At 31.2% G+C, this 18,354-nt stretch overlaps 1 protein-coding gene across 1 annotated transcript in view; it reads left to right on the forward strand.

The window, feature by feature from the left end:
- LOC105154354 (dystrophin, isoforms A/C/F/G/H) overlaps nt 1-18,354 on the forward strand; it is a 462,027-nt gene that overhangs the window by 81,278 nt on the left and 362,395 nt on the right. The window lies entirely within an intron of this gene.

Raw genomic sequence — 18,354 nt, forward strand, 5'->3', positions numbered from 1 at the left:
ACACAAAATCTACACGACTGACAAAAACTTTTGGGACACCCTGTATAAATGTGTACGACAGTATTTTTAAAATTAAATTTGAAATCGGTGTTATAATCTGTGTGTATCCCATAGTTAATTTCACGCATATTATCGTCTGTATTCAATATTAACTATAATTCTAAGTACTTTTATTTTGTTATTAAAAAAGTAATATTTTTAAATTAATATAATCAAATACTGGGAGCAGAGTGTTGATATTTTCTTGTAATGCTCGCCTTTTCGTTGTTTGTAACCATTACACAATTGTTGCGAATCAAAATAAGCTGCTTCTTTTTGTGCTTATCTCTTTACCCTCGTGCATACTAAAGAGAGATTCAGGGGTAGCAACTTAATTAACTGAAGAAAAGCTATTAGAATAATTTATTAGTATGCGGAAACACGAATGGAGAAACTGAGGTAGGCTACTTAGTGTGCTGTGTCCATGGCGGAATATTTTACAATATGGTGGATTCGGTAAATCTTTAAACAATGTTTGAGAAAGAAAGAGAAAAGTATATGTATAAAATAATAAATTCAGAAAATAGTTTAAAATAGCATAAAAAAGTCTGCGTTTGAATGTTAATATTAAATAATGTTAATATTAAATTCTATTTAATCACACACGTAATTAATGGCAAGTTGGAGAATTTGCATTTTATTAAAAATTTATCCGGGCATACAATATACTGAAAATATAATTATATCGTGTAGTGAATGGTATCGTTATTTGTATGAAAAATTTTTTATGAGTTTTCTGCTACTTGAAAATCAATACAAGGCTTTTGACATTAGTTATTGATGTTTTTGTTCTATTAAAAATGTCGTTATGGCGAAGATAAACATGAATACTCTCATTTTGGTATTGAGGGGGAAAACACTCTAAAATGAAGAGGAGCATAATGGAAGCAAAATGAAAAGCAGATATTTAATACTGGTGGAAAAAAGTAATGGTTACAGACATGTAGCGTTTTAATAAAATTATTAATGTACATATATTCAAGAATATGAAGCTACAATATGCAAATTAAAACGTTAATCTTCAAGTGGTTCCATTACAGTGGTTCCAAAATTCAATTTAAATATGTGTACGTATTTTTTGAAAAAAATAAAAGCAAATAAAATGTGATAGATTTAGCATTTTTCTGTAGTTCATTTTTTGTCTGTAGCATTTTTAATATAAATATTTTTTTGCATTTATACATATAACTACTGTGTACTCTCTCTTCTCAAATAGGGTAATAGTCATTAATTCAATTACTCATGTTAGCGATGATAATTTAGCATCAAATTTGAATATTATGTACACATATAATGATATTCAGTTCTAGTGCGGTTTATAATGCAATTTCCTAAAATTTTCTAAAATTCTATTACATATTACTTTCATTATACTTACACGTGCTGTTATTTTGAATGAAAGCTGTCGCTATGAGAATGAATTTCATATCTTCTCACGTCCTAACGAGGTGACCCATTAGGAGAATAAATTACAACTTTTTACGGCAAGTTGTTCGTTCACTATTCTGCTAACTATGTGACCCTGTAAATCACTTTACATACATTTCCCCTTTCATTCCAGGCGATGTGTGCACATGCTGTAATCTGTATGTACATTGTTTATTGCGCGTCTCTACTTTTCTCGACATTATTTATACTGAAACTTTGCTGTCACTGTTTTTCAATGAGAATGACGTTCGTGGGTTTGGTCGTTTGTTGTGAAAACCGCAGCGTATCCATTTTATATTGCATGAATATTACATAACTTCGCCAGCTTTAACTTATTTGTGTTTTAGGCAAACATTGAAGAAATTATGCAAAAAGTCGTAAAACAAACTTTGGCCCTATCATTTTTCGAAAAATACTGTAGATGAAGTTGGCGATAAGAGCAAACTATTGATGCTTAAATATTGAAAATTAAAGTAGAAATGTTATAGTATATAAAATAGTATATACAAAATTGTAAAAAAAAAGGAATTATTTATTCTTGTATATTTTTTTATATTTGCACTGAAATATTCACTAAAAATATTTGCGTATTTTTCCGATACAGAGTTACGATCCATAGTTCCAAAAACGAAATGTAGCCACTTTTTTCCCATATGTATTTTTTTTTTGAAATATCTATATTTATGGTTGCGTACTTGCTGAAGAACTTGGCTGAAATCAATCTTGAAATATAATTTCACAAATATACAATTTAATAATTAAATCATCGTGAATCAATTTAATATATACTGAGTACGATCAACGCGATGCTACAAATGTTTTAAAGTAATTTTTGATTGGTCAATTTGTAAAATTCTTTTTTTTAATTGGTCAACCAAACGTTTCAAAACATTTGTAGTGACTTTGACCACAGCCACTATGTTATTAGCAATCGTGATTAAATTGAGGAATCTGCTTAAGATATTTGATATGAGGTTTATATATATTAACATATATTAATTTACTAGCGCTCTAACATTTCTTTTAATTGATTTTTCAATCTTCGGTTGTGAAATCTTTGTGTGCAAGAACCGCGAAATAATAGCGTTGTTAATGGATATACTTTGTCGCGCGATAAACCTACTCTAATTGTAAGCTACTCCTAGAAATGCTTGAACGCGCGTCTCTAGTGAAGTAACCTTAGATTAGAGTTACAAGACTTTCCTCCTTGAAACGTCGACAGAGACAAATACTAGATGTCTTGCTCTTTTATTTTGTCATTGTTACTTCGATTTGGTATCTGTAGCAAAGTATTCTTTTTTCAAATTAATGATCTACGGTAGCGATTGTGCTAGTTGAAATTACAGATTGATTTTTATTACAGTTTGATTAATTTAAAAGAAATACGCAATCAACAGGAAATGAATTAAAGAAAATAATTTTCATTGCAAATAGAACTGCAAAAGACGTGTAAAATAAAAAGTAATTCAATTTTGAACATAAAAAGTTTTACATATATTTTACATTAACGAAAGAAAAAATGATTTGACTGAAAATCAAAATACAATGCACAAAACTATTGTTCGCAAAACTGATTATTTTTATCACAATCATGAAATTGTTAAAATAATTTTGAAATATGATGCTTTTGTAAAAAGCGAAATATAGCTCTAGGAAAGTTACCGATATTCCGATATCGTGCGAATATCAAATTTGATATTTCCCGATGCGATAACAAGGCCTCGAGGGACTTGCATTTATGTTCTACATAAAACTCTTATTGAAATTTTCCGTATGATGTTAAAGCTCAATTATAAAATTCGATTTCATTATCATTTATGCAAATTTCCATTTATTGTTCAGCTTAAGATACATAATTGACAATAATTAATATATGTATATATTTTGTTTTTTTTTACATTAATTAATTTGTAAATGATTTATCTAGACAAAAACAATTATTGAAGATATAAATGTACGAGATTTATACATTAAAAATATAATACACACATTTACACACACATACATTTTTAAACTTAATTCGTAGTATTTAAATGGAACGATTAGATTATTATTCTTCAGTGACTATCTGACTATTATTTGTGTAAATTAGACAAATTATGTTTTACTAAATGAGATATGTTCGCAAACGTTTTATCCATTAACATCGAAATACGTTTATATATGAAAAAATATACTTATAATTTATAAAATATACAATATTTATTATAAAATATTTGGAAAAATATATGCATTTTATTTAAGATGTAATTAAAAATTTTCTTTATTCGTTTTTATTTATATAAATTTTATCTTATTTTGCTTTTATGTGTAATAATTAGTTATGAATAATAATCGAGTTGAAACATCACGTCAAATATTTTGCACTGATAAATATGTATTTAATAATGAGTTTCGAGATAATCGAATTTTATAATTTCAAGATCATGATCTTCCGGAACTTCGATAATTTTATGAATTTGAGATTAGATTTCTTTGCGATTTCTTTAAAGATTATCATGTAAATAATACGTATCTTACAATAAGGAATTATTTTACAAATTATAAATCGCAAACTGTAAAGGAATTATTTTCTATGCATATACTATATATGAGATAAATCTTTATATTTTTATTTCACATTTATTCGTAAATGAAGGTTTAATATCAGAAAATAGTGTATAGTTTTTTTTCTTATAAAATGTTTGATGAAGGAGGAACTAATGTCAAATTAATAAAAAAAAAACTCAGAACATTAAATATAAAAATTTTCAAGTGATCTATTTATCTCTTTGATAATTTTCAATATTTAACAATAAAACGTAATTATATAAAAGACCTTAGCAATTTTAATTAAATCAAATTATTCTATGTTGAAAATTCCACATTTTTTATTATTAGTGTATTTTATTATTATGATAAAACATTTATATGAATTCTTATTAAGATTATTTTTATTAATGTTATTAGAGAATATTTTTTACTTAAAATAATAGGCGGAATTATGATCAGCCATTATACATTAATACAATTATTTGCGATGGCGCGTATTTCGCAAGTTAAATTTTTTATGCTTTTTTTTACAAATTTTACTGGACAATGTTAGAGAATTGTTTGTGAAGTTCGGACATCTTTAAACTCCTTCGAAGGTTTGCACATAGACGTCTATAAATAAGCTATTCCCATGCGTACTTTCTGGCTCGTTCTTTCCGTCTCGTCTCGCAGATTTCTTGAAATATGCATTTCCTGCTTTTGTGTGCTTTGTCGGTTTTATATCCTAAAGAAACATCTTTTATAAATGGACGCCATCTAATACCAACTTCTTACTATATGTTCTTATTGTTCTGATAGAGAAAAATATAGCGAAAACGGAGAGAAGAAACAATAGAATTTTTAACATAAGATTATTTATCTATCTCGAGTATATATTTTTATTACCATTTAAATTGAAGACTTCACTCTTCTTTAATAGTATCTTAAAGTAAAGTGGTTCTGTCGAGCGGATATTTTGCTGTATGGATAAAAAATTTATTAATATTATTCCATTGTTGCAATATTAACATAAGAATTGAGTGAATGTTATAACATTTATTTAACGATTATAAAGATTTCGTATTTTGATAGGATTTATAAATTTAAAAATCGATAGGATAATATGATATATAATATTATGTTTTTTTTTCTTGTCAAAAAGGTACAAAAGGTATGTTAATGTCATTTTGGGAACTAAATTCCTTAAAATTTCTGTAATAATACAAAAGCTGCGAGCCAGTGTGCTGTCATTTCCATTTTAATATTTTCATCGTACGCGTTTATAAGAGAAATATCCTATAACCTTTTCTCTCATCACTAGTCTACATACAACATCCAGATACGCTTGCTATAATATTTTACGAAGGAATGCTTGCGCTTCTGCATTTCTTGCTACTTTCTGCTAATTATAAATTCAGCATTTTAATGTTGGTTTTCACGTGAAAGGTTTAATGTTAGATAATAAAGTGTTACGAATAAGAATAGAGTTAACGTGGCGTTTAATCATGTTGGTTGTAAGTGACGTTGAATGCACCAGAACATAAATGGCTGAAAACCGTATAACTACCGAATCGAATTTTTACGTGTTCACGTCGACGCCTGAACGGTTATCTGTAAACAAAGCGCGACGAACCGAGTTCACGATCTGTTTGATATCCACGACTAAATGGATTAACGGCTTTTCAATTCAGCGATCCATTTCGCGATCTAACATGTTCTAATTCTGTTGTGAAAACGCGTTATTGAAAAGCGTTATCACTTGGACTTATGCTTGAATTAACGATTAACGGAACTTTGCGATTATTTCGTCTCACTAATCGATATGTACTGTTTATATAAATTTTGAGTTAGTTTCGCGATTTATCTCGAAAAGACGTGCTGTGAAAATATTTAGATTTTATTCGCGTTCGATAAGATATAGGTAGCTTATGCTTTATGTGGGTAACGTTACCCACGAGACTGTTTATGATTCTAACATTACGTATGTATGGCTATGGATAAACATCGCCACGATTTGAAGTAGAGTCTGAAATCGTTTCTAGTAGCGGCGGAGGAGAAATAGGCAGGACACACGTACGTGGCGCCCGGCGCGAGGCAAACAGATATGCCTTCGGAATCAATATTTGCTCGATACACGATGGTACACTGCTCCGAATGCATCCCTCGTCACACTCATACACGCACATAAACAAACACGTACCCGCCGTTAGTATATCCCCTGTACCATTCTTTTCTCTCTCTCTCTCTCTCTCTCTCTCTCTTCGAATTTCCGCCGCTCTTATATGACACGGCGGCGGCCTTCACGTTCCACTGTGACTTGCCAGCGGATGCTGAGCGCAGACTGCGAATCCCGAACGTTGAACCGATGCAACGATCGGCTGTGATATTTATTCATGACAAAGTGATAGATTTCGCGCTATTTCTATTACGTTTTATTTCTATTCCAATAAAAAGAAATTGATTTGCGAAAATATTAAATTTATCATAGAAGTATCTCCATCAATGATATTTAGAAAAATTTATATATTGACGCGCCATTCATAATTTCGTGAATTTATACAAATTACAAAAAGATAAAATGAAAGGCTTAAGGATTATAATTGAATGTGAGATCAATTTACAAATTGTATTAGCGCATCGATCCGTTATTAACCGTTTATTAAAATATATTTCTATATTAATATCTCAAAAATAACTGAAAATCCAGGTATCTTAATTATTTTATTGCACATTTTTCTTGCCAATTGTGCCACATTTTTTAAATTTGTTTGCTAATTAATGGTTTGTAATGAGAAGTGTTTTTTTTAAATAATTTTTTTACAGTGAAGAATTTCAAGTATGCCAAATCTCCTTAGAATGTCCTCAAGTGAAGTCATGGCGTTAAAATTATGCTCGTACTTTGAGCCGACTTGCTTGTCCTTGCAGTTACCGATTCCGTGGTGGAATAGAAGTTTGTTAAAAGTTTCTTCCCGACTTAAATTGGGCTTGAATTGACAATGACGCTCACCTGGGATACTTTGCAGAATGACGTTATCCTACGTTTCACAGTTTTCACGGTAACATTGTAGACACAATCGACAAGTTCTAACAGTTTTTTTAGAACAATATTCTTTATTGAAATACCTACGAAAAGTCAATCACACTTAATACAAATTGAAAAACATTATATGCACGTTTATCTAAACTTATAGGTGGTCTATTTCTCTTATAATCAAGGAAATATAAAATTAGTAATCAAGATTTGAATCTTCTATTAATTTTACGAGAAAGATGGAATTTAATTTTTTATTTGATTATATTTTATTTAAAGTCCTTAATTACATCTGTCGTACAATTTTTATCGCACTTTAATTATTAAGATTAATAAGAAAAAAGGATCAATAATATTGTTATTATCTCATGAATTATTGACAAAATTTTAAAGATTTCAAAAGTAAGGCATAACAATTATCATTTAAGTTCAAAATTATTTTTTTAATTTTGCAATGGTATTTTATAAGAAAATATTCGAGAGATTTTAAACTGTGGTCATGAAATGCGATATTCAATGCGAATTCTTCGTCTGGAAACAATTAAATGAGTCTTCGACAATAACGAACTGTTAACTGCACACTGTTAACTCTCGTTAGCTGCACACATATTAACGGCGTGTAATTCGATTTATTCGTATATATTTGGAGCTCTCAAGGTGACGTAGACACACGCGTCGTTACATACGCGTCGTCGGAAATTGCTGTTAGCAGCTGAGAATGCCTAAATGTCGATAATCACTTAAGTGACAATAGCGCGCCATAGAGTCGCCCTGCGTATTTACTGCACCGAACTCTCTCCTTTTCACGCAACGCGTTAATAATTATGCAAGCGTAGTTATAAGTGCTTTGTCTAGGAGTGTAAGCATAGTTAAACATATGAGATTTCTTGAAAAGTATATTATCGTGCATTGGGCTTGTTCCATCTGTTTAATTTTTAGTTTAATGTGATAATTACTTCAATATTTATTTTGTTTTTATGTTATAATTTATGATAAAAATTGCGCTTTTTTTGTATAATTCTATAATTTATAATAATTGTTGCTCAATATGTGTGAAATATTATTTAAACATCATATATAGATTTTTTAAAATTATTTAAAATATATTTATAAATATAAAATACATAATTTTGAAATTTATTAGGATTTTTAAAAATCAGACACGTGAGTTTAAATTTTTTCTGTTCCCATTTTTTGCGGTTTAATAATTAATTTCAATTTTTCATGATAAAACTTGAAAGTTTTGGTTGCGTGTTTTATGTAATTTATGTTCCTTTTCGTCTCAGTAATCTAATAAAAAAATCATATATGCCTATGTCATTGCAGGTTAAAGAACAATATGTATGAAAATCTCAAAATATTAATCCACATCTCTCGCGTTCCATTTTAATCTGGTTTATTCTCGGCAATGCTATACTCGATTTTTTGCGGTGACAACGGGATTCGTGGAATTTTGTTAATGTCGTATCGTGGGGTGCACACCACGGCCACAGTTTAATATCTATACACGATGAGGGGGGGGGAGAGGGGCATACCTGGCCTTTATTACGGCCGCATACAATCTCGGGTGTACTGCGCATTGCTACGTGTTTGAAATCGCACGGGAATGCGAAATGTGCGAACGGTTTTATTGTGACTATCTGGCCGATATTTAGCTTCGGTTCATTCAGGCAAAACTCATGTGAACGGCGGATTGGGTAGTTAATGTTTCAGATCGCAAGGGCGACGATGCATTACTTATGGATGAAGCTAAATCATCGCTGTCGAGTTAAAATGAATAATACAATTAAATGAATAGATTTCAGTTTTATGTGCAGAATGGAATTAGTTCCTCTCTAAAATGAAAAGAGTATAAATAATTGCAAAAAATTTGACATTGTTTTATATATATATTAATCATATAAGTAAAATAATATTAATTATATAGCAATAAAAATAAAAGTTAAATATGTAAATTAATTAACTTTAAAATAATTAATTAATTTCAAATACTATACGTTATGTTGTAAATGCTATATGTATATATATGTATACACATATAAAATACTTTGCTTTGAATGAATAATATTCTTAGTTTAAAAAAGATTGCCTTGCCGTAGTTTGCATAGTAAAAAAGTTTCTTCTCAATGTTATTAAATATTCGCAGCTGCTTAATAGATTTTTTTATGTCTCGCCGAAAAGCAGAGAATAGCTACTTTGAAACAGCAATTTATTTTCACTCCATACTTGGATACATTAAGCAACTGCAATTTCCGAAGTTTCTTATGCAAATCTTTTTCTAATGATTGTTGTAATGAGTTTGCGATGATCATCACTAATATAATTAATCGTGTTTATTGACTTTAAATTGATTGAAATATTTTTACTGCGAATCTCAATGTCTGTAAAGTTTCACGATTCTTGTATCGATACAGAGAAACTGCAGAGAAACTGTAGAGAAGTTTTTTGCTTTCGTCCGTAGTTAAAATGATATACTCACACGTTTTATTCGTTTCCTTGATAGTCGTGCAAACAATTTGGTCAGTGCAAAACTTTTTTATTTCTACCGATAAAATAGATGATTGCAAATTAGCTAATGTTTTCCATGCTAACTTTTCTGTACCTTTATTCATTCTCATCTTGTGTACTCGATAGAAGTTCCGAGTAAACGCAACCGTAAACTAACGGACCGGGTACATAAAGATTATCGAGATTTATATTACGGAGAAAAAAAGAAATTTTACGATGCTTATTTTTCTCTTTTAATTTCCTTACATTTTTTCCGTCTTATCTGTTCATTCTCGAAGATGTAAAGAGATAAGAGGAAAAGTAATATTTTCCTTAATTTCTTACTATCATCTCATCGCAATGCGTCTATATGCTTACTGTGCGAGACATAGGGATGTATGAAAAAAAAAAATTTGATCTAAAGTCCAAGCACGCTCGTGGATATCGCGACGTAGCGGTGAAGAGGGTTGGAAAAAAGTATAGGGGATAAGGGGCGGTGGAGAATGACGAAGTACGAAGGAAGGCATCGTACGTCAGGATTTATCGAAGCTACCGCGCGCGGATCACCGGCGGGAAATATATCGTTATAGCGAGAACGTTATCGATCTCGACATACACGATAAAGTAGTAACGAGACTCGTAAACTAAAAGCACCGTCTACTCAACCCTATCGTGACATGCCGTAACACCGAATTCTTTGTTATCAAATATAGTAACGGTGTCATTCCCCAGCCATTTATATGCCTAGCACCTGATATTGAACTCAGATAATATCGGCTCGAATGCGGCTTTATCTCTTTAATATTTTCCAGATTTAAATTATAGCTGTACGTCATATACGTCGATATATGATTATTGAAAAGACATATGCATTTACGTTTCAAAGTCTCCGCAATTGCATATTTACGGTAATATGTATTGTTAAGATAAAAATTTTAAATTTGAAAAAATGTTATATTGAATAAATTATTAGATAAATTCTTAATTAATGAGAATTGTCTCAATATATTAATAGTGATTTTGATTGATTTGATTCTGTTATGATTCTGATTTGATTCTTGATTTCTGTTATTCTCAATTTAGTATTTATTGTATTTATTTTATTTTCCCGTATATATCGTAACTTTCTTTCGTTATTAAAAATGTCTGGTCAATTAGAAGCAGTATTGTAAAAAGATTTTTTATTAGTTAATTTTTTATACAAAACTTCTGTATATATTATTTAAAGATACGTATCAGTTACAAATGTATATATCCTTCGGAGTACAAAGCGTGATTCGAGTAGCGTGCCTTTGCTCACATCTTTGCTTTGATCTATCTCTGTTTTTCTTGTCAGCTACGAACGAATGTTGAATTGAGAAAGATTATCGGTTTAATAATGGTTGAAGAAAATAACAAGATTGACGAGCGTGATATATTCGAGATTTACAAATTGAGAAACGTCACGATAAAAAAGGAATTTAACTGTGATAAGAACTTTCAATCTTGGCAATGAAATCCTTTGAAATAACTTTCATATATTTAACGTATCGTTAATATTTGAACTGACATTGTTTGCATATTATATACGCCAGTTAACTTATCATTCGCAAATAAATCATTACAAATAATTCTACCGACAAAACCCAATTTTATCGATAAGAATTAATTTTCACGATTAAAATTGGAATTTCGCTGTCCATTGGTTTTTTTCGCTTCATTTAACTGTAATATTATAAATATTTCATATATATGAGCTTTTTATAATTTATAAATCATTTCCTGTTAAATTAAATTATAGATGGACTCTTTCCATGAAAGATAATTCTATTTAGCTATTGGTTACTAGGATATTTATGATGAATAATATCATTCGTCAAATAGATGGAGCTGTAAAAATTCGTATTGATTGCAGCAGGATTTTTTGGTTCATAGTCGCCGCATGATAATATATGACATGCCAGACGATGTACATGCGATAATATTAATAAAATCGCGTATGCATTTTTGAATAGTCTGCTAAAAAAAGTTTGAGACTAGATGGTGAAATAGGAAAAATTCTTTATATGATATAATTAATTGAGATTTATTACATTATCAATTAATTATATTTAAACGGTATTAAAAATTTTTTATTGTATTTTACAGATATTTTATTAACATTATTGACAATGTTACATTATGTTTAATTATCTGTGGAGATTCTTATTTTTAATTTTTTCATTTAATTCTGAAGTTAGAACCAGATCAAACAGACACGAATAAATAGAAGCACGTAAAACAATAATAGTGTACCATTGCAATAAACAAGCATATTGAATTTGATGATTATTTTATGCATTAACGACTACTTTAAATAATTAGGTAACTCTGTTACATAGATTTTTTATTGTCTTTGAAGGAGCTAATGGAAGTGCTGTTGTAGCACAACAACTTCGTCCACGAATAAACGTTGACGTCGTAAACTTCGTAATTCGCGTACTTGTTGGGTTGAGAGCCAGAGCTTTTACTAGAGGAATCCCGTTCGGGCAGGGGGCTTCGATCTCGTTCGTGTCTGAAGTTTACGACTACATCGCGACGATACCGACAGATGTGGTAAAGATGCGGATATATTCAGGATAAGATGATTGCTATGAAGTAAGATCAGTGGATCCAAATATAGTCTATTAGACTGTCACAATCATTATATCATAGTCAAATAAAACGTAGATATAAATTTAGTGATTGTTAATTTGTAGCCTTATATTTGCGATTTTATAGCTTTGGCATTTTTTTATATGTGCCCATACACACTTTTATAGGGACTAAAATAACCAATTGGTTAATTTCTTTTGAAGCGAATATATCGTCAAAAATATAAATATATATTTATAATTAATATATAGTTAATAAATGCATTAGAGTCGAGATAACGCAATTATTAATGCAAATGACATTTCGATGATCCTTTTGTTAATTGTAATATGTCAGCTTGGTGATACAATGTCGAGGAAACATATAATGTGATGCATTCTTGCGAATTTGCTACGACAATGAAATCAATGGAATGCATTAGAATGGAAGTTTCTCTCTCTCTCTCTCTCTCTCTCACGACAAATATGTGGCGTATCCCTGTGAAACATATGCATAACTATCATATTGTATCACATATGCATGTCAGAATTATGGATATGACATCAAGAACATCTTGTGCCAATGCAACAAAGCACTCACGTAGTTATACTCGGCTATTTAAGATGATTGCTTGCTTGAGAGATACAATCTTTTTTGTTAATACAAGAAAGCTTGTTATAATATATCCAGTGCACTCATTGAAACATAACAAGAATTATGCTCGATTAAAGATTTATTTAGAAGAGCGAAATATATTGGAAATTTTTATTATCTATCACATTTAAGAGAAAATGGATTTGAACATTATCATCATATATTCGCGTGAAAAATTTTATAATTAAAATATATCCGCTTATTTTCTCAATGGTACTTTATGATGATATTTATACATAGGCCTTGTATTTTTATTCCTTTAAAAGCGTCAGTGACAGGACACTGAATTTTTATGGGATGAAATAAAGAAAAAAGTTGTCTGTTGTGCCAGAGCGACATATTTAAGTAACGGGCGTCAAAGAGAATCTTTGATAAATATCTTATGAATATGTTAATTTGGTCGTTGCAGCGAAAAATGAGGAAAGTCCTTGGCAGCGTAATCTTCTTTACAAGAGAATCTTTGCGGTTGTGCGAACCACTTCTTTAAGCACACGATTTATATTCCTTTTCGACAAAGAGGAAGAAAATATTTTTGAGCACGACCGGCAAATTATTTAAAGCCAATAAACTTTTCGATGAAACTTCTTACAATTTTATTTCTTTTATATAGTTAAGGAGTATTTGAGAAGAATTATGAGATGTTTTACGAATATTCCACATTATAATTGCAAATTAGACGCTTTGATTCAAGTTATAATTATATGATAATTATTCGGTCCTACGTTATTAACTCAATTCTCGAATATTCTAATGTAGTCTAATTAATTTTAAGGATAGTAATGTTCAATCCGTAATTTGTCTCAAGAAAAATATCCAAGTTGCCTTATTTTTTAAGCGGAGCACCCAGCTGTCGATAAACTTTCGTTTACATGGCGTCTAATATTTAAGCGTGGTCCGCATTTTACAATCTTCGTTCTAGTATTGCCGTCACGTTTTGCCTCGAAAGTAATTTTTCTCCATCTTCGTCCACCTTGCTCTCTCTCTCTCTCTCTCTCTCTCTCTCTCTCTCTCTCTCTCTCTCTCTTGCTTGCTTGCTTGCTCGCTCGCTCGCTTGCTTCTTTGCTCTCCCTCTCTGTTTTCGTCATCATTTTCGATCTTTTTTGCGGAAAGAGAATATGGCTGGAAGAATGAGGAAGGAGTGTCTTGAGCTGATAAACAGAAATCCTTGTTCGAGGAGACCGTAATAAGAGCAATCCTATTATCCTAATATGATAAGGTTTAATGGAATTTGGTCGTTGCTTTCCTTTTTATCCAGCATTATTTCGTGTTACTACTTGTGCAATCTCTTTGTTAAATGTAATAATTTTTTTTGGTGAATTATATAATGACGGAGCCAAAACTTGATTTAACGGTATGAATATATAATATATTTTTGTAATATACTATTATATGTATATAGAAACGCATTTATTTTCTGTAAAAAATAGCGTTATATTATTAGAATAAATATTAGAATAATTAATATTTCTAGAATCCATGCATAAAATAATGAATAAATGAAAGATAAAATCTTGATAATCTTTTTACTACATTTGTATTCAATGAGAAGCATATATTTATATATTTATTAGTTCTTTTCTTTAAGATCGCGTAGTGAAAACATAATCGTGTTTAGTTATCAATATATACCTATGTCAAATTTATGTATGAATTATTCATGTAAAGAGCACTATTATCTGATATATTCGATAACATGTAAATGAGAACTCTGTTTATATATATATATAGCTTGCTTAATTAGTATTTTGATAGAAATCAATTATGTAGTTTTAAATAATGGTACGTTTGATCGTTTATTTAAATGTAAGAATCGTTTGGTTTCGATTGTGAATGCATTTTGATCGTAAAACTGACCTTAATTGTTCGACAAACACCGTTTGATTAATTCACCTTTAATCGGCACCGACGCGAGAAAACTCGTGTTCGTGCTCGACTCAGAGTCGAATTATAGACCTCTATTACTTTTGTTTTTTCTCACCGATCATGGAATCGCACTCGTAGAAAGGAAGATTAATTTCTCGCGGTAAGAGAGCAGCTCTAGATTGGCGGGAAGAGGGGTATGGTACAATTGCCTTGGCAAAGACGAGAGATTCAATTACATCGAAAACGTGGGGTAGAAAAGGTCCCTCCACGTGAAGCCAGATTAATTCGTCCTTTGCCGTGATGGTTTCACAGAGAAGGGGGCATCAGTACTTCCCTTTTTCTACCATCGGTAGAATACTTAACGACTTTTATTGAAGCCGAAAACAGGTTTCGCCTATATGCGCGATTCAATTATTATATTATTTGTTATATCCCACATTTATGAAATTTTCGTAAATCCATTGTAGTTCTTTATAATCAGCGTAGTTTAATATCAAACTTACTCATAGTTACATGATTTTATTTAAACGCATTAATTATTGTATTATTTTTTATATCCTATTTTTTCAGTTAATTATAAATAGAATTATGTTTTTGCGGGAAAATAGTTTTTTAGAAATTGCAATAACATTATTTATATTTATATAGTGATTCGTTTAAGTTTACTATAATCGTTACATTGCTTAAATATAATCAAAACTATAATAAACAAGTTTTAATGTTGAAATTATCTTTTACTGAATTTCTGCTCATATGGTTAATAAATAAATAATTAAATAATTTTTATAAATAATTTTAGTTTTATTACTGTAATTTTATTACGGTAAGGAAAGAGGAATCCGGTTTATCTCTATCCGTCCAAATCTTTTAATTCCAATCTTAATATGTTATTCGTGCGCAAGTTTTATCGATTTAATCGCATTTGTACCGCTGTGACGATAATCCGCGATGTCCATTAATGTGCACATTTGTTTCAATCTTGTCGACGACCATTTCTACATGGATTTCAGAAAATAATTTTTCTAGCTAAAATTTTCGTAACTATTTTAATTATTCAACGGATATACAATATTCTCTTTTTGATAACTAATAGAGATAAACGAATAAAGAATTTATGTATTTTATAGTAACGTAATAAAGTAATAATGTATTTAGAAACTTTAGCTTATTCTTGTTACGCGCATAATTTGAGTTAAAATATCATATAGTTATATTGCATGATTTTTTTATTTGTTTGATAAACTTGGTTATATTAATAATCTTTCTGTATGCAACAGGAATATTTTTATCGCATTGTCTTGATGCGACATACAAATAAGTTCCTTTATTGAGCTTTTATAAAGATTATTTTTAAACTAATCCAAAATCACTCTTAGTTCATGTATTATTTAAAATTGTATTATTAATTGTTCATGTATTATTTAATATTAAATATATTGCCATATAATTTTAACTAATGTATGAATAAAAGTAAATACACTTTGAATAGTTTTTTTTATGTCAATTAATTTTTTTTGTTAATTAACTTTTGATAGATTCAAAATTCAAGTACATATAACACACACACACACACACACACACACACACACACACGCACGCACGCACGCACGCACGCACGCACGCACGCACGCACGCACGCACGCACGCACGCACGCACGCACGCACGCACGCACGCACGCACGCACGCACGCACGCACGCACGCACGCACGCACGCACGCACGCACGCACGCACGCACGCACGCACGCACGCACGCACGCACGCACGCACGCACGCACGCACGCACGCACGCACGCATGCACGCAGGTGTTATTTACATATGTAAATATATTGAATAAGACTTAAATATTGTTCTAGCGTGATCGAAAACCTTTGTGATTTCTTTTCGTCGAGATATTTAACTTTTCGTAAAATGTGAGAAAATTTTGTCTAATACTTTTACACATGGCTGTATATGTATTAAATTTATTCTCACTATTTATAGCAACCCCTAAAAAGAAATCCTAATTACATGATTTTTTATTCTTTGCTTTTGTTTATGAATAAATATAAATAATCCAGAAAATAAAGATTATCTAGAAGGAGCGAGCTATCTATCGATGCGAACATGCCAGATTTGCGTAAACCTCACATTGTCAATAACACCCGATTGGAGACTCTTTGATAGGAAAGACACGGATTCGCGCTGTCGTTCAGATCGGATCGTCGTTTAGCCGACCGGAAATGTAGACGGCGCAAGTTGTGGTTCCGGTTTCCGCAGTACAATGGGCGATCTGCCCTTTGGTGGAAGAGTGTCAGTGGATGGCAGCGTGCAATCCATCACTCTCATTCACGACCCATCCTTGCTTCTTCCCCGTGTTGCTGCGATACGACCGCTCTCCTGCCATTCCGCCTTTCCCTTCGCATCTCCGTTGTACTGTCACATCACTTATCCCTGGTAGACAGGCGGACAGACGGACGCTTAAGCCATGTTCGCAACGCGCCTTTCCTATTTTTCACCTCCGTAGTACCAGGAGAAGAGATCCAAGTATTCGTGCTTTCTTTCTTTCCTTCCTTCCATGGTCTTGCTAGAATAAAACTGCTGCCACGGAGAGAATTGATGCTTCCTGCTGTAAATTTGTCCTATTTTTCACGGCGGGTCATTCCGCGGCGACGTTTGCCTCGCCTCGCTTCGTTGTAGCAGCCTAACAAGGGATTTCTACTTCAACAGCGACGGTCTGAGCTGGATCACTCCTCCTCTACTTTATACTGTATAAATCCGTGTATACTTCCAAACAGTGTAAGATTTTATACCGTTGCGATATAAAATATTGGCATGGCGTCTTTCGTTTCGTCATTGATATTATAAATATATATGTACGCGAATGTTTCTATCATACTCCTGATTCTTCTTGGATTTTTCTTGAAAAATATTTACCTGTTATTTACGGTTATAAGAGTTGGATCAAATGATATTGGATCAAACGAGGTAAAATAACAAAGTTGTATCTTTTTTTTAAATTTGCGAAATTGCGAAATTAATATTTCTCGAACGAATTATATATTTTTGCAAGAAGAACGTTTGAATTTATTGCAAGTTATGTATTATGCTGCTCTAAATAGGATTACGTATAAGACTGGATGTAGGAAAAGCTGAGATTAAGATTATAAAGATACCACAAAGGCTGGTAATTAGGAATAAGAAAATAACTCTGGCCTGGCAACTAAGAGATTTAGTAGAATAAGTTGAAATGAATAGAAGCGGAGTCAATGGACGAGCTTTTAATCTAGAATCCGATTACTTCTCTAACCTCGTTTTGAAAAAGTAATAAAAGAACTCCATAAATCTCGTTAAGCTATTCAGATCTAGCTTAACCACATTGACCAGGGCAAAATTGCACTTCTATTATGTTGAAAGTTAAATAAACTTGCTGCGAGATTTGTAACGATCTATTCAATCGATCACTGCAAGCTGACTTCATATTCGAGAAAAACATTTTTTTTTCTTGTTGGATCGTATAAAAAGTTTTTTTCGATAAGATATCACTGTCGGGCCAAAGATTTATCGCCTGATTTCCGCGCGTGCGCGCTCACAGATCGTTTATTATCCTGTACACTTTGTATTTAATGAGCTTCTGTCTCTGTTGGTGATACTGTTGCTCATTTCAAGTTTTTAAGTACACATTTCCATATTTATTTTGAGTTGCAACGGTGTTTTTGAAAGGAAAATTAATGACTTTTTATATCTGATAACTTTGTACTAAGTTACAC

This window comes from Acromyrmex echinatior, chromosome 2 (assembly GCF_024713525.1).
Source record: "Acromyrmex echinatior isolate Ae372 chromosome 2, ASM2471352v2, whole genome shotgun sequence".
Lineage (NCBI taxonomy): Eukaryota > Metazoa > Arthropoda > Insecta > Hymenoptera > Formicidae > Acromyrmex > Acromyrmex echinatior.